This window comes from Corvus moneduloides, chromosome 3 (assembly GCF_009650955.1).
Source record: "Corvus moneduloides isolate bCorMon1 chromosome 3, bCorMon1.pri, whole genome shotgun sequence".
Taxonomy (NCBI): domain Eukaryota; kingdom Metazoa; phylum Chordata; class Aves; order Passeriformes; family Corvidae; genus Corvus; species Corvus moneduloides.
The window spans coordinates 76,889,561-76,914,627 of record NC_045478.1 but is presented as its reverse complement, the minus strand read 5'-3'; the positions used below and the strand labels follow the sequence as shown (position 1 = coordinate 76,914,627).

The window sequence follows — 25,067 nt, the reverse complement described above, 5'->3', positions numbered from 1 at the left end:
CCAGTGAGAGCCATGGCCGGGAGCTGGCAGGCGGGAGCGGCAGACATCTCCCAGTCTCTGAGTGGGATGGAAACCTCCTCCCCGGGTTTATTGCTGCAAGGTGTGTGCTCGCCTCCTCACTCAGCCTAACCTGCCCTCACCTGGGGTTTGAACTAGCACGTCTGGCCGAATTTTTGAGATGACTGTGTGAGTGTTTCTGCCACCTCCGGGAGAGGAGCAGTGCAGACAGATGTAGGCGGCAACATCTTCAAATTACAGTTTAATCCACAGCAGCTCATGAGTCAGGGCTGTGACTCACAGGCAGAGACAACTCGGCGTGAGGGGCACGCGGCTGCTGCCCCGGCTGCCCGCCCTGCCGTGCCCGGGTACGGGCTGCACACCCGGCCTGCCCGCACCAGCCCTGCCCGGCGAGCCGGCGGGCAGCTGTGCTGCTGCAGGAGCCCGCTGCTGCGGCCCGGGCACCGCAGCCTCCCGCAGCTCCCGGGGGCTCCGACAGCAGCGCAGGCCGTGCGGACATGTGTCGCTTCTGCGCCCAACCCTGTACGAATTACTGACAGTGTGGCCTGGAGACCCACGTGTCCTCGAAATCCTCTAAACTCTGTTTCCAGAGCAAAAGGAGGGTGGAGACATGTTTTTATACCGCTGTATTGGTTCAAATAACTGTTCAGATATAAAAATTACCTCCCACACATCCCGCAGCTTCTTGAGGTTTTACTTTTTCTTTCACTCTGAGAGAGATTAGCCTTTGGTGACTGAAGATCAAGAATATTTCTACCCGTACAAGTAAGTCTGTTGGTGCTCAGAGGAAATGGGGTTTCTTTGAAGGTCTGATTTTAGGTGAACCAAAGATTTTAGCTGCATCAATGTTCCAGGCATTAAAGGCAAGCCTGCATTTTAAATGTGTCGCATGCTCAAAAAAACTGTCTACCCTAGGCCAGTCCCAAGGCGTGAATATTAACGAAAGAGTTTCCCCACATGAACAACATGTACTGTCACATGCCTTATGCCTGCCTCGAATTTAAAATAGCCTGGTGCAGCCATAGAGAAGTCTCATGTCACTGTAACTCCACATCAACTGCAGGTAAATGCTGTGGGTGATACTGTTCTGCTGGGATGCATTTCCAGCTAGCTTCCAGAACAGCTCTCCTGTGGGGAATGGACTTGATCTGGGCTGAGTACGGCTGGACTTTGAGGACTCCAGGCATGCTGGCTTGGGTGCACAGGGGCAGAGCTGTTTGTCTCACTATTTCCACACGGCTGCTTTATTTTTAACTGCCAGGACTGAATTTCCCAAAAGGACTGCATCTCACAGACAACAGGATATTAAATGTAAGTGACAGATTTCTGCAGTGGTAACTTTTTTTTCCAAAATCCACAGAGACCAGGGTGGCTGTCAGAGCAAATGTGCTGGGAATGGGTGCTCCATGCAGCACATCTCCTGTCCCACGGGCCAGTGTCCCTTCCGTGTCCTCGCCTGGGAGGAGAAAGGAAGGCCAATCAAAGAAGCCTCTCTGGCATTTTGTCTGAGTTACAAAAAAATGATAGCTGGAAAGTTTCTTCTGTGTTTTGTCCTTTGAAGAGACATGTTTAGTGTTACTGCCTAGCTTCAGACACCTGCCATATGTGGTGTTGAGAGCAGCTCTAAGTGGGACAGCGAGGTTTCGTTTGTGTCTCTGAGGAAACCTGTCTTTTATTCCCATCACACTGGTGTTGCTGTGCTCTCCTTCTCTGAGCTCCAACTTGCAAACCTGTTCATCACTCCCTGCATATCTGAACTTCACAGGCATCATTGCTTTTAACCAGCCTCTGCCTTTCCAGCCTGTGCCTGGCCATCAGCAGGGTGGGAACAAGCCTGGTGCTGGGGCATTTGTCAAGGCATTCTTGCCTTGTCCCTTTCCCACAGGCGTTTGCCCCAAGCTGGTTATCACTTCTTTGAAGTCTGACATACAAAAAGTGTGTTTACTTAGGACAGGGAAGTAGGAAAACACTAATGGCGAGCAAACTGACTGGGGAGGCAAACATCTCCACTTCTCCTTTTTGGGTGTTTTCCCAGCTCATAGAAGTGTCTCATGCCTGACTCAGCCTAACAGATCAGCAACCACCCCCAGAGACACCCCCCATCTCATCTGCCTCCACCAATCCCCCTGTCCTATGCCAGCCTGCAGTGGCTGGAGGCAAGGGGGGGTCTGGCTGGGGTGGTTCCTGCTCCCCTCAACACAACAAACACCCTGGCTTCAACGAAAAGGGTGAGGCTGCCCCTGTGTTTCCGTGGCATGCAGAGAGTGACTGGCATCACCACACTTTCGTTACCTCTTTTGTACACTGTAATATGAATGTCTCTTCCTCTTCTCCTCCATCTGCCCTCCGAAGGTTCACCACATCTGGGACCGAGCAGTGAAGGGAGTTGTGCCCTTTGCTTCTGCCCTCTCCTTTCCTGCCAGCGCTACCTACCCTTGGTGGAACACAGGCAGCAGGTGTGGGATGGGTGGGCAGCCAGTACTTGTGCCTGGGGTTTGCTCCCCTTGGGGGCACCGGGCCTCCTTCCGCACAGCCGCTTCTTTCAAGCTGTTTCCAAAGTTTCAGATGGGCTCAGAGGAATTGCAACCAAAGTACTTGGGAGATGTTGCAACGGGACTTTTCGTTACAGTGAAAACTGCCTTCTTCCCCTCTCAAACCTCTTGCTCATACCTAGCCCTGCTCTGGGGCTGCATGGAGGCTCACATCTGGGACCAAGTTAAAAATAATTTACCTTTTGGGTTCTTTTCCAGCCATATAATTTCCTTTATCCCCTTCAAGTGAAAGCACAGCATGGGAAGGGAGCAGGAGTGGGGCACTCATGGCATGGGTGGCCCCCAGAGGAGACATGGATATGGGGGGACTCCTCTGTGCTCCCACAGATGCCCACTCATAAAACCAGTCCTTGGAGGTTTTTAAGGCAGGCTGCAAGAGGCTGAGATCACACCCATTAATTGTTCCCTTTGCCTGCTCTTCCCTTGCCTGATTACAGGTTGTCTAGACTGAGAAGTGCAGGTTTTGCTCTTGGAGCATGATCAGAATAAGGTGCAACATGCCGTCCTCCCTGTTGTGGAAAAGGGATGTCAGTGCCTGCTCAAGGAGGCTCTCTTTCTCTATTGGCTTGGGCTGGCTTTAGATGTGCCATCTCCTGGTGCAGGGAGAGGATGGGGCAGTCTCAGCCTACACAGTGCCCACTTCACAGGTAGGGCTTGGATCTCCAGGCACTGAAAAATTACTCAATGTGGATCAGAAAGTGGTGGTGTTAAACACCAGTCACTTCAAAGCTGTTGTCAGTTGGTAAGAAAATAATTTAAAATTAAACCAGTTCTGAAACTATCTACCACAAGTGGTTACAAGCCTGAGTGTTGTAAAACTGGACTGTTTCCTCTTTTCCTCACAATGATCGTGTCCTTGATTCCTCCTTTAGGCTGCTTTGGCAATTCTTGCACAGTAATAAAAAGGCATGACACAGCATATGTTTTGTGGCTCACCTTGCCAAACAAAATTACAATGTTAGTGTAGCTTCTTTGCCTTTGCATAATGAACTCTACAAAGAAGCTGGAGAGAGGGTAAGCATCTGTGCCAAGATAAAAGCAAAAACAAGAAGTACAAAGGTCTGGTTTAAAGCAGTCTCCATTTAAAGTAATTCTTTTTAAAATGACTTATCTTGAAACTGTTACAGACAGTTAGGGAAAGTCATACAGTTTCTAAATGGCTGCTATGTTCTAAGTCTGCAGCTTCATTGCTCAGATTAAGAAAAAAATAGATGCAACTTTGAGAGCTCACAAACGTGTCACAGCAGAACATCATCTGCACAATGTGTGCTGGGGCCAGGAGGAAGTGGGCTGCAAAGGAACTGCTTATTTGCCATTCCTCAGGCTAGATGGACATCATTTGCACTTTTAATAGCATTCAGGACAATGTTTATATTATGGTAATTACACTGACTGACAGCAAGGGGAATTTGATGTGTGGGCAGGAGGTAGTTTGAGAGAGAGTGGTGCCCAGTCATGCTGCCTTTTTCATCACCTTACAGTCACCCCTCAGGGAACAGAAATGAGAGCATGGACCTCACTGGGAACTCCAATGGAAGGGAAAGATTTCCTTGTAGAGAGGATGATGACTGAGTAAAGGGAAAATCCTTCAGCCTATGGATCTGCTAAATCTGTTTCAGGAAAAAGGCAAAAAGCTGCCCCAACAAGCATACTGTGCTTATGCCACTACATACCATATTCAGTTTATAGCTGAAATCGGATTCAGGAAGACTGAGTGGTTCAAATACTAAACATTTAAGATCAGAACCTACCTCAATAATGATAAAGACAAAACTCCCAGCAAAAGATCTGGCACGTAGTTTCTGGAAATCCAACCAAGTCAATTAAGGGGAAAAAGAAGAAAAAAAAGAAAAGAAATGGGTGAGGAATATTTTGTCATCAGCTCTGGCAGGTCACCAAAATCTTGCCTATATAAATGAGATCCAGTCATTTGACAGGCATTAGATATGTTCATGCTTTAATCACACTGAAATATCACCTGCTTATCCTAACCCTTTTTTGCCTATATCACTGTGTTTATTGTGATATACTATGGGTGACATTTGGTAGCACTTGCTAATGATACAAGAGTTCAGTCAACAACTCTTTTTTTGGTAAGAAACGGCATCAAGGAAAATAATTTAGTTATTTTTAGATAACAAACACAAGAGAAATCTCCAAATACAGTGGCAAGATAAGTCAGTGCATGAAGAACAGCAGGAGGTGGAATCAGTGTGGAAGGAAATGTGACCAAATCTGTGAAGCAGCTATGTGTCTGACAATATTCATCTTGCATAAAGCACCCTGAGGTGCCCTTCCAGTTCTCTGTAGGCACAATCTCCATGGGATGCTTCAAAACCAGCTTCATTCCCAGGCCATCTTGCCATGGTCCAGGTGTCCTTGGAGGTTGAGGGAGCACCTCCATGGCCCTGGCCCTGGAGCAGCACACCCAGGAGGTGGCTAAACCCCAGCAGGCATCTCTGAAAAGAGTCAGAGATGCTGCACACTGAGACATGCTCAGCTCATTCCCTGCACGAAGCAAAGAAGACCCAACCACCAGCCCCTAGCCTTCAGCCCAGCACGACTCTGCAGGTGAGCATGTCCCCCTTGGAGAAAGGGATGGCTTTGAGGATGCTCTCTGGTGTCCATGTAGAATTCATGGGTCAACTTCAATGTTTCTGGGCATCGGTGCCCCATTTTGGATGATTGCTGCTGTTTTTCTGGTGGTGGGTACCTGGCAGCAGTGGCTCTGAGCCAGCTCAGTGTGCTGCAGCACCCGGCATGTCCTGCCTACAGCCCGGGTGCTGGGCTGGCTCCTGAGCTGCAACTGACGGTGTAAAGCTTCCAATAAATCAAGTGGCTCACAAAAACATGAGTGATTGCTTTCACAATGTGATTAAAATTACCAAGGGTAAACATTTCAAATGTTCAATAATTTACATCACCACCTGTACTTTAAAGTACCTTTCCCCATTTCACTCCCTTAACCTTATGGGATTCTTTCCATGTTCTTGAAGCCATTTCCTTCCTCACTTCAGCTGTCATTGTGGCTGAACACTCTCCTAATAAATAAAAGTACTGTATGGCTGGAGATTGTGCTGGGGATGAAAAACATAATGCCATTTATTATACAATTGTTTGGGCAGGCAGCTGATCTTAGCATGCACTCTGCATCCTTCCAAAATCAAGACAATTTGTAAAGTACTACTGCAAAATTTGGTTTATATTCCAGCTTGCTTCTTATGATTCTTATTTTTATGAAAGCATTTTCAAATGAATTTTCAGTTAGGTTTTTTCCATGCTGGCTTTTCACTCTAAGCACTGTTACCGAAGTCAGGCCTTACTTTCATGGTTTAGTTTTGAAAGCTTTTAAATGTAAATTTGGAACTCATATTCCACATTACTGAGCTGTTTGTTTTTATATTTATTAACTAAGACTTGTTTTCTCTCCAGAATTCTTCAGTTTCCTACCAGGTAAGCTCTTTGGTGAACTAATTCTTCAGGATGGACATGAACTGAATTATTGGAACAAAAAAAAACAGTAGGGAAGAGGTAGGGTAAATTGTCCTTCCAGCTACTTCTGCAAATGTGTCAATAGCAGGTTGAGTCCTGGGACTGACGTGTGGCTTTCAGTCCTCTCCTGGCAAAGCAGGAGATCTGAGCAGTGGGGGGTAGGTGCAGGGGTTTGGACCATTGGGTGTTCTCAGAGGAGCAGTGGAAAGACTACCTGTTACAACATGCTTTTCCCTCAGGTGAGTTACTTTTTATAGATGCTTTGTTTTAGGAAACCATGAGTTGGCACTGCTACTTTTGATTTTACTTCAGGGAAGATGAGCTATAGGTTCAGGGGGGTTCTCTGCTTCCAGTAGTGTGGTTTCTTTTAATCAGAGTAGGCTGATGCAAATACACCAGTTGTCTAAGCCTCTAGGTATGTATTTAGAAAATACATTACCCATCCATGTCTTTATGGGGAAACCTTTCAAATCTTCCCACCTTTTCTTCACAGGTGTTTTTAAGCATTGTACGGTCTGATCAAAAAACCACGAGCATGACCAGGAGTGTTCTCCAGCTGATGAGAATTGATTCTGAATTAGACCATAAAAGAAGGATGCACTGTGACAGAATTTTGTAAATTTGGGCTTTTTTTTCTTTTTAGTAAGAAACTGGCTTTTCAAGACCCATCCTAGTAGGAGAATATGCAGTGTTAGCGCCGTGGTTCACCCAATCAACCACTTGTGATCAGTTTATTCTCCCTGAGGTCTGAAGGTCTCTGCACTTTCCCAAGGAGCTTCCTATGACTCAAAGAGCAACCATCGGAGGACACATTAGATCAACAATTTCTAGACAAAGAACAGAAATCAGACTGCTTGCAAGGATACCAGCTGTTGATGTATCATCATAGCTCTTCTACAATAGTGGAAGGGTTGTTTTCTTTTTATACAATTATGTCAAGAGGAATTAGTTATAAGGCTGTCCTCATATGGTTGTTTGGAGCATTAAAGCCAACAGCTTCTTTAGCAACCATCCCAGCTTCTGGGCAAATATCCATGGCAGCTTTGGGAGCTCTCTTTAGTTCTGGATGCCCCATAAAGAAACACCATTTATACTGAATTAACTAGCTGCTAGTTCACCCCTAATGCCAGGACTTGATGTAGTGAAGCAAAACTACGGTGAAGTAATGAAATCAATAATGTTATTAAAATAACTTGCAGCAGAGTTACCAGACACCCTGCTGGCGAATCTCTCAGTACCTAAAGGGATGTCAGCAGGAACATGCCAGGGCCACAGATAACAGCCAAAAGCCAACTTGCCTTCACCCCACTCAGGGGAGCTTTTCCAGAATATCACAGGGGCAGGCACCCAGGGACAGTCCCAGGATGGATGAGGGTAAGCTTGGGTGAGATGGCAGCAGAGAAGAGAGGACAAGCAGTTCCAAAAAGGTAGTTTTTGGCTTGGAGTTTTGCATAAGAAAGCTTTTGTAGCACTAATGCAGCTAGAGTGAGACATTACCAGGAGCAGTGCACACTGTGCACTGGAAAAAGCTGTCTGGAAAAGATTAATCTGGTCTTGAAGGCCAGATGTATCTTGGTTGGCCATTGAGAAGCTGGAGGGTCTGGCTCATTGACGGATGCAGTGAAGACAAAACAGCTCTGCTTGGCCTGAATCTCTGTGTTTAAAAACACATTTTAGTGTCAATGCATAACTGAATAAAGAAGATTAACTATATGCTAGTAAGGCCTAAGCCTTCTTATTGTACAAAGACCATAAAACCATCCTAAGACAGACAAACAGAACTGAGAAAGTATTTTAATAACATACTTTTACTGCTCATGTTTTATACAAGTAACACACGTATTTCCACCACTATTAGCCACATCTCCTGGAAACAAGTTCACAGGTAAGTAATTCTAAGTGCTAAATATGCAGGGACTTTTCTGTCTGGCTCTATTCTGGTACTCTGTCTGTGCTCTTCCCTGAACTGACTGCAGCTGCCATCTCTCCAGCTTCTTCCTGGACAGCTACTCTGAAAATTTTTATTCTAATTAGAACAGGGGAACTGATTTTGCTGGTGATGGTGACAAGCAACTGGTGTGAGAGTGGTCTTGAAGTATTAGAAGTCATGATTACTAGGAAAGGAGGCAGAGAAAAACAACCCACAAAGACAAAACAGTGGACTTTGAGACAGACTTTAGCTAACTCACAGTGTTAGTACACACAAGCCCAGAGGAACAAATCCAAGGCAGAAAGGACATTTGGGGAGTTGGCAGTGCCCTAAGGAAGTTGTATGAAAGGCACATAACTACTGTGAGCTTCTTTGTCCTGGGGCAACTTAGCACAAGTACAGAGGGAAGCTAGCAAGGTATCAACTGGCTAAGTCATGAGCTCTTCATTAGTTTCAGAAGTGCAGAGAAAGCACACAGAAAGTGGAACTAGGTCACGTTAGTAAGTATGAAAGAGCAGCATAAGCATGGAGGAACAACATGAAGATGCAAGTGATGCAACAAACAGTGGGCATGAAGTGTATGCACTAATAGCAACAGGAGAGCCAGAGAAAGAGCTGGGTTTCACAAAGAGAAGCAGACACTGAGCTGATGATGTCAAACATGCAAAAGTGTTTGATATTTTGTCATTCAGTTTTGGTCAAAAGCACCCTGTTTAACACAACCAGCATAAGCAGTCCAAGGGTAAGAATACCGGCTGCAAGAAAGAACAAAGAGGTCAGACAGTGTCTAAATAAGTCAGATATATTCCAACTGACAAGCCCTAAAATTCTTTTGCCATGATGAGTAAAGCAGCTGAAGCCCACTCAGCACCATCAGCACAGAAGTCAGGGATGGGGGCATGTGTTTCTGCACACTGAGAAAAGCAAATCTAGCACCTACCACAAAAAGGGGAGGGCAGACAGGAGGAATCAGAGACCAGACAGATTAATTTCAATTCCTGGAAAATTACTGGAAGTGGTAATCGGATAAACTATTTTCCAGCACCTAGAAGACAACAAGCAGATGAAGAACAGTGAGTACTGATTTGACGAGAACAAATCACATCAAATCAATCTAATTTCCTTCTACTGTAGGTCTTAGATCTTGATTTTAGTGCAGTTTTTGCCTTTATCTCACCTGACACTTTCATAAACCAAGCAAAGAAGTGCAGCTTTGAAGAACCTGCTATTAGAGGAGTGTACAGCTGGTTGGAAAACCAGACTAAGAGCAGTTATAAATGTTTCACTGTCAAACTGGCAGTACGTATCAAATGAAGTCTGAAGCCATCTGTTTTATGTCTGGCAGCACACAGTATTTTCATTAATATCTTAAAAAAAAAACAACAAGAGCAGGGAACACTTATTAAATTAGCACAGGACACTATGAAGAACAAGCACTTTGGAGAACAGGAGGAGAATGCAAAACAATCTTGACAAATGAGGTAGAGGGATGGAATGGGATGGGATGGGATGGGATGGGATGGGATGGGATGGGAAGCAAAGCACCATTTGGAATGGACAAACGGAGCTCTGGGTCTTTGTAGGTGTCATCAAGGACTACAAGACCAACTGGGGAACAACCAGCACAGCAGCAGTTCCGAGAAGAAGAAGATCTAGGGGTGTCAGTTCAATATGAATGAGCGTGGTCATGCTGCAGTAAAAAATGACAGTACACTAATGAGGTGAACAAACAGAAGTGCAGCCTGTGACAAACAGGAAACCAGTCTTCCCCTGTTGTCTATGTTGTCAAGGCTTCATTTGTAGTCATCTGTGCAGTTTTGGCCACTGTAGTTCAGGGAGACTGAGCTGATTGCAGAAAGTGCAAAGGAGAGCAATGGCAATGGTCCAGAAATGGTGCCAAGTGGAAAAGGCTGAATAGTCTAAACCCAAAAAACTGTGTTAATAAGATAGTCTGTACCACAGTGTAGAGGCTAGGAAAACATGCTAGTGATTATCTAACATATAAACCAGGAAAGGAATATCTCATTTCTAAGTCCATCTGGGCCACTAGAATCTTGAATCAGAGCACCAGAGTAGGCTGCCCAGAGTTGAAGAATACCCAGTGTTAGAGGGCTTTGAGCACTAATACAAAATCCCACATGGGGCTTGGGGAGGAGCAGTCAGGCCAGACAGTGATTCTGCCAGCCCCATCTCCAACAACTTCCAGGAGTGGATAGTCTTTGGGATTCAACTCACAGCTTGCATCTAAACATCTCCAATACTGGAAGCCATTTCTCAGTGAGGACAACTGAACCAATCAGTGTAATTGTATCTTTAATGAAATAGCTTTGGTCAGAAAAAGGAGGGAAGACATAAACTCAGTGTCAATTGAGCCAGTGTAATACAATGGGGTGATGTTAGAATTTGCTTGCAGCCTACCTGGTGGTGTCCCATTGACAAAAGTGGTATTTTGTTGCAAGCTTTTGGGAATCTGTTGCTACAGGTTTCCTCTTGCAGCTTACTGAGCGACACCATGGCTCTGAATACTCACACTCACTCTTTGTCCTCTGTCACCTTGACAGCATCCTCCTCTCTAGTATCCTTTATGGACTGTACTGGTGTTGCAAATGTTGCCTGCTTCTTGCTGTTAGTAGAAATCCTTGCCTCAAATGCCTCTTTGGCTGTAATACCCCTTATACCTACCGTTCCCTGCCTTCCCTTCTAGAAATGCAGCTCTGCTGTCCTCCAATTCATGTAAGACGTCACCCTAAAGCTCTTCCCAGGGTTTTATATCATGCAGTTTTGTAGCCCTCTCTGCTTACTAGCGTCTTCCCCTCTGGCCTTGCTCTCTTCCCAGGACTCTCAATTTGCCACCCTAGACTTCCACACTTCATCACCCGAAATCAGTGTCATACATTTGCCTGGCTGCCCACAAAGCTGAGCACTTGATACAGGAAAAGTTCTCAGCAATCCCATCTGAATCCTTTCTCCCTTCACCAGATTAATTAATTTCTGTCTTCTCATGACCCAGTCTCCTACTGGTACAGTAGAATAGGTAGCTATAATGATGCTTCCTGACCTTAAATACCCAAGGATAATCTAAGAAGGGGGGTTGTGGCACAGGTAAAAACCACACACCACATTTTTTAATAAATGCTGCAGGCTGGATCCCTTGAACTTATGCCTTGGATATGATCGTGCACAGTGTAAAACAGTCTGACTTGGGTATGTTCACTTGTTTTACCATTTGTTGGGTTCTTGTTAACTGTGTACTGATTTGACACTGAGTTCCTTGCTGTGATATGCATTGTTATATATGTCAAACATATAAAACACTGCCTAGCTGTACTTTTGTTAGATGAGATTTCGTACGCCCCCACACAAGGCCACGTGCCCTGCAGAAAATGCTGCAGTGTCCCCAGCCAGGGAGCTCCAGCAGAAGAAATGTTATGACAGTGCAAACATTTACCTGTGTTGCAGGCGTGATAGGAAGTGACACTGCAAACAGATGTGTTTGAGCAAACTGGTCTAGTGGAAGGTGTGCCTGCCCCTGGCAAAGGGGGCTGAACTGGATGGTCTTTAAGATCACTTCCAACCCAAACCAGCCTGGGATTCTATGATTCTTTGTAACCTGTCAAGGCCTCAGCTGTGCTCTTGGGCCCATCAGCTTGTCTTCTAACCAAAAGCAGTCCTGAAGCTTTCTGCTCCCCAAAGCCTGGAGGCATCTGCACACAGCCAGTGTCCTAAATGATGAAACCTGCACAACCAGCCTGAAATCCCCCAAGCAAGCCACCCCAGAAGCTCTGACCCTGTCTGTGTGTGCATGTCAATCCTTATTGCCTCCAGTGAATATAAAAGCCTTCAGTGCCAGTGCAAGCATTGCAGTGCCATGGTGGAAAACATTAGAGAGAATGAACAGAAGGTCCCAAAGAAATAAAATTGTAGCTAAAGGAAGCTATACCAAAGAGCACAACATTTGAAGTGTTGTGGCTTGAACCATAACCCGAAACAGTCCTGAGTTTTGGGTTTCAAAAACTTGAAATGAAAAGGAAGGAATGAAATATCCAGAAGAAGGATGGAAGACAAAGTAGTGAAAGAAGTAACTGAAGGCAGAAACTTCCAAAAAAGGCATTTTATAGTCAGGCTTTTTGACGACCATTTTTGTTGACTGTGCCTAACAGGGTCCTGGTCTTTGCTAGGCATCACCATAATAGAGTTGTAGAAGAAAAAGATAAAGGATAAAATATACAGTCCAGAGGAAAGGAAATTTCAAAGCCTGAGAGAAAGGGAAAAGAAAACAAGAGAGGGACATATTAAAGCTGGCTGAACTGTCCTTTTAAGTCTTTGATTAAGTTACGCCATACAGATTTTTGAAATTTAAGGAACATAAAAGCTTGGGACAGTGCAAAGTCCTGAGGCAATGAAGCTGCATTCGTAGGGTAACAGATGCAGTTCCCAGACATCCTACACCCTGGGAGGTGACTGAGACCCTCTCCTCAGGGCGGTCCATAGATGAACACCGTACCAAACCTGGGCCTGTCCCAAGGCATGCAGTCGGCTCAAAGTCATGTCATGTGGAGACGTGAGGTCAGATGTCAGACCATGAATCAGAAGACATCACAGCTGGGCTGACTCAGCCCCTAATGCAGATCTGAAGCTGGTATCCAGCCCCTGCCACTGCCAAGCCCAGCCAGTGCACCCTGTCGGTCTCAGAAAGAGGAACCACACCTGATCAGTGATTTGCAACAAATGGAAAAATCTGCAGGTCATCTGCTAATGGTGCTGCTGTCTCGAAGATGGGTAGCAGCAACAGACATTTAATGAAGTTAAAGGTAAAACAGACCTTGTGTGAATGTGCCATGACTAAAAATGCTGCTGAAAAAAAAGGCATCAGTGCTCAATATTGACTGCAAAAAACCCCTCCCACAGGTTTGTGCGCACACGTGGGTATGTGCAGAGGATGTTTGGAATGCTGCTTGCTGACCTCCTGCTACCATGAAGGGCTGTGCCGCATCCAGCCTCCCGTGCAGTGTGGGCAGGTCACTCACACAGTGTGCATCTGTGTGAGCCCCCCAAGGCCACCTCCAGCTCCAGCACACCAAAACCTGTGCACCCTGTGAGTCTCGCCATGCTGGGGCTTGCCAGGTCCTGGCAACACCAGATCTGCCCCATCCACAGCAGCCCAAGATTATGAGCCCACCCTACACATGTGCCCAGGCACCCCAACCCTCCATGCCAAGGGGCAGGGGGTGGCTGGCACCTGAGGGAGATGTCACAATCCAGTTGTGGGGCGATCAACAGGGGATCTCTGTACTGGGGAATATTATGCTGAGCTCATTTGGGACCACATCCAGCTCATCACTTCTGCGTTTCTGAACACCTCCTGCTGCGTGGTCGGAAGCTGCTTGTGTAGTTGGCTCCACTGGCATTTACAAACCCTCTCTAAATCAAGTGGAGGCATAAAGACAACACTGATAATCGTGAGGCTGAAAACACAATATGCAAACAAAATATGCTGAAGGCCTATAATGGCTGAGCAATTGAAACAGAAGAGCATGTACAAATGTGACCAAAGAAGGTAAAAAACTTTTTTGAGTGCTGTTTGTTACAGAGAGAAGAAACTCTCTATTAGGGAACCGAGCATGTGAAAACCTTGAATTGGTTAAAAACACGCAGAGCATTACATGTGCACTGGGAGGGAATGTGGTCTGGGCATTGCCACAGTTCAAGAGAGTGCCCTTTCATGTGTTTCCCATGAGCCTGGACAATTACTCAATTTTATTTGAGAACTTCAGGCTGCATCCTGCAGGAAAAGAGAGGGCATAAGTGAGCCAGATAGCTGAGCTGACTTGTGACTGCTGTTCCTAAATGAAGCAGGAGAAAACAAGGAAGGATCTGGTGGAGGGAGGGAAAAGTCAGCTGTGCGCAGGCCCCACCATGCTCTGGACTGTCACTTTTCCCTCTCACACCATGCTACCTCTCTCTTCCAAGCTAGCTTCCCACCAGATTCGTTCCTCCACCACCTCATCCCTCACAGACACACTTTTCTGAAAAACTGTGTACAAATATGCTCTCTGAGGGATGGGAGCAGAAACCATAGCTCAGGGCTGTTTCCCCATGCAGGTACCTCCTTGCATCCCTCTGCAGAGCTGTAGGGTCTCAGGCAGCAGGAGGCCAGCTTCTCACCTTTGCTCTTCACTTCCAGTACCCTGTTTACAAAACTCAATAAAAACCCCTCAAGGCTAAGGACTGAAACTTTGGCACTGGGGGAGAGAGTCATTCCTCCGCAGCAGGTAAGTGTGCCCACTGACCTACACGGTGCCAGCAGCATCAAAGATGGGCAGCAGATCTGAAAGGCTTAGCACAGACACCTGGCCTCTCCCAAAGGAAAAGCATAGGTGTAAATATGCCTCCAGGAAGGTGTCAGTGGCAGGGACACTGGCTAGCACCTATACATGCCCCAAGGCAGCCTCTGCTGGTATTTCAGCACTAGAGAAATGATGTAACAGCAGTGCTTTTTTGAAATCCAGCAGCATCCACCCATCAGGCTGCATAGGATGCCCACGCGCAAGGCTGCAGGCTGGGGCTCCTCTTCTGTTTCTGCTAGCAGCGCAAGAAAATTGAGGTGGAAACCAACAGGAGATAAAACACAGACAAAGGACTGCTGAAAAATATCAGTTGTAGTAACTCTTAGGACTAACCTTAGGTGTCAGATGAGTCGATGACTCTCTTTTGAACATATGAACCATTTTGTGGGTATAACAGCAATACACTCCATAATCCCTTCCATATTTGGCTTTATTGGCTTATTGTGCAGAGACATTAGAATCAGGATCGTCTCTCATGAAGCTGTTAATGGGATGCAAATTGCATGAAAGATTTCTCTGCATCAATAGCAAACAACCTAGTAACACGTTCTTGCATAAAAATCTGCATAAAAATCTGCTACAAAAGACATACTTTGAAAGAAGCAAAAATCCTGCATGACTAAGGAAGAAATATGCACACCACAGGAAAATGAATATCAGGATTGGAAATAGACATGACCTGTCTTGGAGCTGCTTGATATCAAAGAACAAATGTGCCTTTAACTACTGAGGTATCCCGAAGATGTGATTCACACCATGTCATAGCTAGAGCCAGGTAAAGAAAGTGCAATTAATTTTTTATGCACTGAAAAATGCAGTTTCAGTCTGACCAAGCCTGAATCTGTGCTGCATTTAGCAAAGACCCATGGCCAAAATGTATACGCCGTTTGAATTAAATTGTAAGTCTAAGCATCTTGCTCTATGTAATGCATTTCCACTTTTCATGCTAAACTGATGCTTCAAGACTGAAATTTGAGTAAGGTAGAAACACCTAAACTAACTAGCATGAACTGCCAAGCAGTAAGTCAAGAGAAATGTTGTGCTTTATCTGCCACATCACTTTGGAATTGTTTTTTCTTTTTGGTGTGGACATCAGTGTGACCGTGATTTCAGTGCATTGTTTCCAGCAAGCACACAGCTGGAATGAACCTGTTATTAGTGTTCAGCCCGTGCCACCTAGACTGGCTACCTTGCCCATGCGGTGTAAGTGGCAGAATCCCCAGCACCTCCATGCACCATCCATCTCTCACATCGTGCCATGGATCTGCCTGTTCTGTCTCCAGTCCCGTGCAGCTGCAAATGTCTGGCACCAGAGCACTGAGAAATACCAGGCCAGGCAGAGTTGTAGATGTGAAGCCCCTCCAACTTGTCACAGTGGCAGTGGGTAGCCCTAGGGATACCTGCTACAAAGAGCCTGGAAGACAGAGAAGAAAAGCAGCATTGCTGAAATTCCTTGACCTTTTTCTGCCCAAATCACCCAGGCACAACAGGAGCCCAGAATTTTCCTCCAGGGACACTACTCTGTCTCAAGCATGAAAGACCAGGCTTTTCCTGAAATAACATCCAGCTCTTGCTTTGTCTCCTGCTGGGCTCAGCTGATATACATGGAGGAGCCTAAATAAAGAAGTGCTGAACTCCGTGCCCAAGCTTTTCCTCACCGCTATCTGCATTCTTTTGCATTCATTAAAAAACAAACAAACCTGTTTCCTGATAGCAGGGAGGAAAATCACAGGGCTGGGGCATTTGGTTGTTTTGTTGGGTTTTTTTTTCACTTGCAAAAGGCACTTGAACATTGTGGAGAGAAGCAGCTCTGCAGGAAATAGACGGAGAGATTCAAGTGGCTGGTAATAGACAAATGTGATGGGAAAGCAGAACAAACAAGAAATCCACTATCTCCATCTCTCAGGAATAGGAGGAAGGAAGGGAGATGGGAAAAGAAAAAAATCATCAGTACTCCTCTACCAGCCAGGTCTTAGAGAGGAACCAGCACACTCCCAGTCTGGCCCAGAGACCTGCCTCGGACAGGCTGAGTGGATGTCAGCCAGAAAGGTTGGGGAAAAAGGTTCCCTTGTTTTCCAGTGACAGCTAGATCTCTAAGAGAGAGCTGAAAGAAACAACGAGTGTAGAAACCCACAGCCAACAGCAACGGCCGCCTCCAGAGGATGACAGGGGGACAAAGATAGCACTGGAGGCTGCGGCACTCCTTGGCGCAGGGCTGGCCAGAGGCGGGAAGTGCCTCACATCCTCTTCTCCGCATTGTTCTCCCAACTCCTCCGGTGGCTGGGAAAGTTTCTTCCAGCAATTTACCCCATCCTCACCCTGCAGCTGGCCAGCCTGCCGCTATTGATTCACTTCCCCAGGCATTTCTCTTACTGTCATGCTCTTGTGGCATCAAAGCAGCCACTGGGCTCAGGCAGGGGCGTGGCCGCAGACTTCTCACTGTTGGAGGAAACTTTTCCTGCATACCAACATTTTTTAACCACAGGGAAAGGCAGTGGTGAGAGCGAGGGTAAATGAACGCTCAACCAAGATACAGGTGGATTTAGGAAGTATTACTGCTGCTTTCTGTAAGAGGAGATGCCTTTCAGTACCCAGTGCCACTCCATTGTGTGTAAGGTTCTTTTTCCTTCCCTCTCAGCACAAAATAAAAATCATCAAACAAAGAGTCCTGGTTTTAGATGCATAATTGGATCAAATTGTTGTTAATGACCTTGTTTGGTCTATTGTGCCTTTGTTTTCCACCCCTGCTTGCACCAGAGCAGGTAGTGTGTTTAACCCTGCAGTCGGGGTGACCTGACTTAAAGCCATCCTGGTTTTATTCTTCTCTTCATGAAAAGAGCGGGTCCTTGGAAGAGGGCTGACATCCTGCAGGACAAGTCTGGGTCTCACTGCCAGGGAGCTACGGATGATTGCTAATGTGTCATGTCAAGATAAGTACAGGCTATGGTGTGGTGGACTGGACGCTTTGAGAGAACGGCGTGCAAGCACAGGGCTTTAACACTAAGGTTACAATTAAACGTCACCTGGGGCTGGCTGTTTAAGTAAGGCAAATCTTGTTTAACTGCAGGAAAGAACATCTTGTAATAGAAATCTAATTATGTTGAACAGTACCCAACGTAGAGGTTATAGTTTATGGATTAACAGTGAGAACTGACGCTGTGAACTGGGAACTAACTCATCTGGAACTGGCTGAAGGGGAAAAGGACATGCTGGTAGTTCATTATTTTGGGCACCAATAGGATGCAGCTATGGAAAGACAAGCATGATCCCAGTATGCGCTGGAGAGTGTGTTCAGCAGAGGAGCTGAAAAACAGAGATGCTGACATGCATGGATAGGTACTGAGATGCTGAGTGCCATGGGGAGTCGCCCAAGGGAACCTCTCTCCCTTCATCACCATGTACGGGAGAAAGCTATAAAAACACAGTAATATTTTTCTGTATGGCACAAGAGAAACTGACTTGCTCATGACTGTAAAGCAAAAGGTCCCTCTCTGGCAGAGCAGTGATGTTCTGAACCAGCACTGGGTACAAGAGCCACAGTGAGCTTTGTGACAGCCAGGTTGGATCAGGACAAAAGCAGTGAGAGGCAGTGTCTGCCATGGAAGAAGCCAGGATTCAGAGGGCATTCATCCTCATCCCATGAACCTAGGGAAAAAATAGAAGCTGAAAATGGAAAATTTGTGTGGCTGTTTGAACTGGAAGGGAAAAAAAAGTCGTACTAATGTGCCACTGCAACCCTTCTAGTGCTGGATGTAGCCAGCCTTTGATCCCAGGCCTTTCATGCACTCACTAAAAGGCACCATGGCTGCAAGTCCTCTCTTGCGTTATTGCTTGCTTGGCTAAAAGGTGCATGGCACTGTAAAGGGTATCTCTTGAGGGCAACAAGGGGGAAGGAAGAATGAAAGAAAATTGAAGATTTCATGGCAAAGACCACCAAGAGCCTTGAAGGGCAGGCAGGTGGCAGACACTGGCGCTGGGTATGGGGATACTGTGGAGGTGACCTTGTGCTTAAAAATAGCAGATGCCACCATACTTCCCACTCTGCAGGCTTCATGCTCCCTCCTTTGTCACATCCCCTACAGCACTACATAGGTTGTAAGTAATTTAAAAACACAACTAATTACTTCAGGGAGATGTTTAAGTACCTGAGTCTTCAGCAGATACAGGACGCTTACAACACTGCAGACATTGTAATGCAAGAGCAGAAGGTCTCCTGGTGGGTGCCTGTGCCAGAGGAGCCAGCAGCCACAGCACCGGTGGCACAGGGAGGTCACCCGTCAGCAATCCCCACAATCAACCTCTTGTGTCGGACGTGTGAGAAAGCTCTCCCTTTCCTGTCGCACGCTGCTGAGTGCTCTGGCAGCTGCAGGCCCCTCCAACACCCTGGCAGGCCTGAATAGACAGAGCCGCCCCAGAAACACCCAGATGTGTGCTAGGTTACTTGGGATTTACTGGCACACCATGTGCGAGATCAGCATCAGGCCAGGACGGCGCTGTTTAGTTAATTTGGTTTTTGTGATCTAATTTCCTTGCTTTAACTCTTTTTGTCCCCCCAGCATCTTGAAAGGAAAGAAAGAAGAGATTCAAGATGCCAACATCTTCAACTCTTTTAAAGGGTCTCTCATATTCGCTCCCTGACCTGTGTTCCTTGCTTTAAAAGCTCCCCATTGCTGTGATTTAATGCACATGCCCAGACAAGCTGCCAATTATACTGGTCTTAATGCAAGGTGGCTCCAAAGACACTGCCTGTGAGCAGAATCTGGCCCTCTGTAGCAAAGAGGTCGCTGTGCAAACTCAGAGATGAGCAGTATCTGTCTGACTTATGACACCTCAGCCATTTCACCCATCTTGCTCCCTCACTCCAGAGCAGGAGCACACCTCTGCAAGCCACAAGTCTCTGCAACAAGGTCCACACACACACCAGTAGTTGGGATTCAGTTCCTGTGGCTTTTGTGAAGGACCACAGACTAGAAAAATCACTGGGCTATGAACAGTGTGGACCCCTCTGCTAATGAGAGCTTATGAAGGACCCATTTATTTCCCCTTCACTGAGAGGCCCTGGAAGCTACGGAAGGTGACTTCAGGCAAGCCACAGAGCATGGCTTTTTGACCCCAGATACGCTGCATCCATCTAGCTCACTGCTCCTCTGACTTAGACCCAGCTTCAAGCATTGAGGGATTTTCCCAAGAATGTGGAATTTTTATGGCTCTGTCACATTTTGCAACAAGCCTCCAGCTTGTCTAAGATCCCCCTGTCAAGTTCCATTTTTCAGGCTCTTTGTGCAAAAATGATACTTAATGGAGGAGCCTCTCCAGTGTGTGCACAAGCAGGGAGTAAAGAATACACAACATACAATCCATAAATAGAGACACTTTAGAGGCTTTTTAAACATTCATGCTTTTTGCATAATTGATGACTTTCCATAACAGATATGGATGATAAACAGCTTTAAATAAAATGAAAATTTATTGTTGTCATATCATTTATCAGCATTACATTAAACTGTAAAGTATGGGAAGAATATTGCCACGTTCTCAAATGAAACTGGTGGAATTGAGAATAATTCAGGGGCTGCATCTTTGCATTCATTGGGGTTTTTGAGGAGATTGCCAACAGCCAAGAAGCTGTGCTAGAACCTAGGAGCCAGAGAAAGAATTGTGTGTCACTGCTTAGCCACTGTAAGTCACCGAGCACCTCCTGTGCAGCTCCAAAGGACCAAGAATAAGCCTGTTCTCCTGGGCAGGACATACCATTTAGTGCTCATCTTCTCTCAAGCGGACAGCTATGGCTAACCAAAACTCCCAGGCTCCCATTATGCTCCATAGAGGAGGTGGGCACTTCCAGCAAGAGATTTGCCCCACTGAACATATATATATGTATAAATGTGTGTGTGAGAAGCCTGTTGCTCCTTATGCTGTGAGAGAAGAGAAAGGATGATTAGCTTGGATCACTGCATGACTTTCACACTTCTACAGTCAGCTGAGATGAATCCCACCTCTGAGAAAGACAGAGATTTGCCAAGGGATTTTAAGTCACTCCAAATTCCTTCAAAGCGGGGAGGTCCTGTGTCAGGAAAGTAAACAAAATTTCTTAGTTGTGATGGCAATGGGTGTCCCGAGGCACTTCAACATCTCAGCACAAGCTGCTGAGGAACCTTCTGTGCCCTCAAGCTTCACGTTCCCCATGATTTTTCAGAAATAATTGACAGAGGCTCAGCAGGTCAGCTAACTCTCACAGGGTCCACCCTACTGCAGCCTGCTCGTGCAGATAGGTTTGATTTTTCCAAGTATTCCCACATCATCTCTTTGCTGATATCTTTGTTGACAAGGTCAACAAAGACAGACCAAGCAACCAAACGTAACAAACCTGCCTTCAAAAAAAGTTAGGAACCATTAAAAAAAAAAAAGTATTTTTTTTACTACTCATCTGCAGCTTTTTTAAACCCATGGAGCAAGGTTTTCACATCACTTGAAATACAAGCTGTGCTGGAGAGAGGAGAGGTAGTAAGTGCTTTCCCTCACCAAAGGCCAGCCAGACTGCGAATGGCAACCCAGCAAGCCGCTTCTGCAAGGTACCCCAGCCCTGAGCCAAGGCAAGGAGGTTCAGACTCTCGACACAACCACAGCTGTGCACCATCGGGCCCCCCCCACCTCACCCCCTTTGACTTTGAGGGAGCTATTTCAGCTCGTCAGACCCTTCCTCACCACTCAGAGCCTGGCTCCTCTACCACAGCCAGTACAGCTTTTACTGCCCGGCCCCAGTGCGAGACTGGAGCAAGAGTATTTATACCTGGAGGAAGCTGGGTTTACCATCAATCCACATGGTCTTAACAAAGAGCAAAACATCCCAAACCAACTTGCTCTCTTTTATTTTTTTTTAAACTGGATTTGCAAAGCCTGTCCCTGACCTCGCAGGACTGCTGCTCTGGCTCCTCCCAGCCAGGCAGCCTGTGAGGCATCCTGCTGACTCCGCTTTGGCGGGAGTTCATGCCAGCAGGTCCTCCAGCAGGACCGGGGCCGAGAGAACAAAACATCCAGCCCAGCAGGCCTGGCTCCGAGCACCAGCCCTGAACTCTTGTGCAATCTTCCTTGAAACAAATTCAACTTGGCCAAGAGCAGAGCATTTGCGCATGGCCTGAGAGCTGGATTGAGTACCATAAACAAAAGGAAACAAAAAGAGAGGAAGAGCGCTGGGTCCCAGGGCGAGGAGGAATGCAGGCATCTGACCCAGGCCAAGCTGTGCTGAGCACTGTGACAAATGCCTGAGGCAGAGGGGGTGCAGTGTGCAAGGGGATTCGAGAAGCCAGTGGGGAGCCAGGGACTGGGACTCGCCCCTGCTGTGGTTGGGAGCACAGGGCGGAGGCACTCATGGCCTCTTTGGCTCCATATCAAGAGCTGCAAGTAAAGGGACACAAAAGAAGGGAAATGGGGTGAGAGGACAAAAAGGGACTTGGAATATGACCACAAAAATGTATTCCTCTGGGGTCAATTCAAGGTGGTGGGGGAGGAACAGGGACACCCTTGCACCTCCAAACAGAGGAGGACACTTGCATGAGAATCAGCTGCAGATCATAACTTCCATGAAAGACAAGGGGTGCTCACACCAGTTTTGTGAATGTGATGGAGGAAATGAGACTGCTTTACATGAGGTACCCTCAGGGATATAACTTGGGCCAATCCAGCTATTTTGACTACACAGGACGTTTTTGCTCCATCCAGCTCAGGCACCCAGCTGGGTATAAGGCATCCTGTGACTGCACTGGTGATGCTCCTCGGAGGGACAGGATTGAGAATGCCCTGCTCAAACTGACCTGGCTGTTTGCCCTTTTGGAGTTGCACTGAGAAGTTCCTTCACCCAAACCTCTCGCCTGCTCCTATGCAGGGAGCATGGCCAGGGGAAAGGCTCCGTGTAGCCAGGGTGTTTCTATGCCTCAGCAGTCCTACTTGGCCAGAACAACCCCTTCAGGCCATTAGTAGTTGGTGTTAAATAGAGCATCCCTCCAGCTGTGTTTTCCTGTGCCAGCCACTGAGCTCACGCTCCCTGGCCCAGAGCTGGAGAAGCACAGAGCTGTCAGGGAGCCACCGCCGTCACAGCCCACAGAGCCTCAGTCCAGCACCAGGGAGGCTTTCTCCACTCAGAGATACTTCGCCCATGTATGGCAGAACCAGGCCAATGTGGGGCAGATGGCAGAAAGAGGAGGAAAGCAGTAAATTATTAAAGGATTAAGACTGACCTATGGAGATAGTGAAGTGAGTCCAATACATCTAGTTTGCCTAGAGGAATCAGGAGCCCACAAGCAGCTGGCACATTGGGAAGCAAGCCTAGAGCCTAGAGACAAACTGCTGAAGCCAAATGCAGGGCAAGATGCGCTTCCTAACAGCAAAGTGCATTAGGCAGTGACGAAGTTTCCCAGAGGAAGCCACATCACTTGAATCACTGGAAACAAGGCTGGACAAAGTACTGGATCTTGTCCAAGAGGGGATAACTCTTCATCAGCAAGAAGAGAGTAGTGAATAAGATGAATACTTGAGTGGTTTCCATCTCCATGAATCTATGTATCTAATGCACTCACTGCTTTTTCAACGTCTGAAAAAAATGTAAGTGCCTTTCCTGGGCCATCAGCACATCTCAGCATGGAGCCAGGATGGGGAGAGGCCTGTGTGGGAGCACACAACCATCTCCTTTGGTGCCTGGGAGCAGAGGAGGTAAGCAGCTGTTGGGGCTTCTTGCAGGCAGGCAGGGAATGCAAGCCTCGCTCTGGTTTCTCTGCCCTTCAGCATTGCAGCAAGCCCCTTGCCCACAGCCAAAGCCCCAACCCTGCTCTGCAAAGCACTCGAGGAGCTTTGTCTTGCACTGTAAAGCGTGGCTGAGTCTTGCCTTGCTCCCTCAGAGGAGGGTGCCAGAGGAGCTCAGATATCAGCCCAGCCTCCTCAGCTGGAGTGGGCAGGTGAGGGTTGCCGCTGCATGGGGGTTAAGCTGTCAGGATTGAGGTACATCGGTTTTGTTTCTTGGTGCATTCTGTTTCCCATGAAATCACTGCCTCTGGAAATCTGTGCTTCCCTGGGGAAGCCCCGCCTTCAGCCTTGGTCGCTCCGCAGCCAGGCTTATGCACCCAATGGAGGGCAGTTCCCATCCTGGGAAAGCCACTCATAGCATCATAGCCTCTCTCCTGACAACTGATTCTGTAATTATTTGGTGGCTGTTAATTGCTAATTAATTCCAGAGTTATGTTATTAACAGGGGGACCAGGGTGGCATGGCTGATGCCAGGCACAGCAGCGCCTGGTAAAAAAAACCCATGTGCTTCATCATGGAGAAGGGCACTACAGAATTTTTTAGGCCATTGACTAGTTAACCATTAACAAGTGGTAAAATCCCAGGTCCCTGCACAACAAGGAGAGTCCTCTTGGCGCTGTTAGAAAATCCTATTTCTAGTGGGTTATGAAACAGAGGTTTTGATGTGCTGCCAGGTTTGATGTGGAGCTCTGGGAGCTGAACACTTGCTGCACTGTCAGCTGCCGGCTGAGAGCCGCTTACATAAAGCTTTCCTAGCAACCCTGCTCTGCCGTCTACATTTGTCTGTCCATCTGTCTGTCTGTCCACCTCTGCAGTGGAAAAACTGAACGACCCAATGAGGAACTGGACTGGCCAGCTCTTCCCATGCTGACTAACATCCAGTGGTCTGCGGCAAGCCTTGAGCTGGGGAGCTTTTCCATCACTGAGCAACACTTCATGCAAAGCCCACCATCCCCTTTGGGCCCCTTCCCTGCGTCTGCATCAACAGGAGGAAGCAAGCATCACATCCTGTGGCCTGCGCCAAGGAAAACAGGAGCGCTGCCGGGAGGGAAGGAGGTGTGGGAGTGGGGAGGCAGCCCTGATGCCCCAGCTGGCCTCAGCCTCCCTGCCAAGGGCTGCCCACCTCCTGGTGGGGGGAGATGCTGGCACCCCTTGGTGCTCCCTTGGGAACGGGACATGATTCTTTTGTTTGGTTGGCAAAGACACCAGGTGGAAAGAGGAAAATGCCCAAGATAGAAAATGTCCAGAAGCTGAGAATGGGTCGGGACTTTGAAGGAAAAGGCAGAAAATTCAACGATTTCTCCTGTACGTCTTTGTCCCCACTCCCCATGGCTAGCAGCAACTAAAAACTCTCCTAAGCAAAGTCCTTCCTTTGCAGAGTTTCCTCCTGCACTACCCCACAGCAGCCCTGTGGACCCCCATGTACCCCTGCTGGCCCAGCTGGGTGGTCCCAGCCCTATGATTTTGGGGGACCAACAGGGGCTGTATCCCACTCCAGGGCCCTTTAAATCGGTGCCCAAGCCAAGAAGATTTCTCTGTGGAATTTCATAAGGAAGCACATGACGAGGGCAGTTGGAAACCACAGCTCTTCGAGCACTGATTACAGCCTACTGAGGAAAAGGAGATTTTTATCTTGCAGGAATTCAATTATGAGACCAGAAAAAAAAAAAAAAAGGAGGAAAAAAAATGCAGTGCATCTGGCTTGCTTAGCCTGAGATTTCTGCACTTTGGGGGCTTTAATTTAGCACGAAAGGTGTGCAAGCATTACCTAAATCATCGTGCTTGCTTGTGTGCGCGCGGTGGTGGGTTTTTTTAAGAGGGGAAAGAAAAAAATCCACCCCCAAAGTCACCCTGCTGGCAGCTGAATGCAGCAGGGATGATGTCATTGGAACAGTTGGAGGAGAAAAGAGAAAAACAAGTCTGTGTGTGCTA

At 47.1% G+C, this 25,067-nt stretch overlaps 1 long non-coding RNA gene across 1 annotated transcript; it reads left to right on the top strand.

The window, feature by feature from the left end:
* The first annotated feature begins 539 nt into the window (after positions 1-539).
* Positions 540-14,952, top strand: LOC116440915. Its single transcript, XR_004238800.1, has 2 exons — positions 540-1,329; positions 6,706-14,952. It is a non-coding gene; the product is annotated as an uncharacterized LOC116440915 (long non-coding RNA).
* The last annotated feature ends 10,115 nt before the right edge of the window (positions 14,953-25,067 follow it).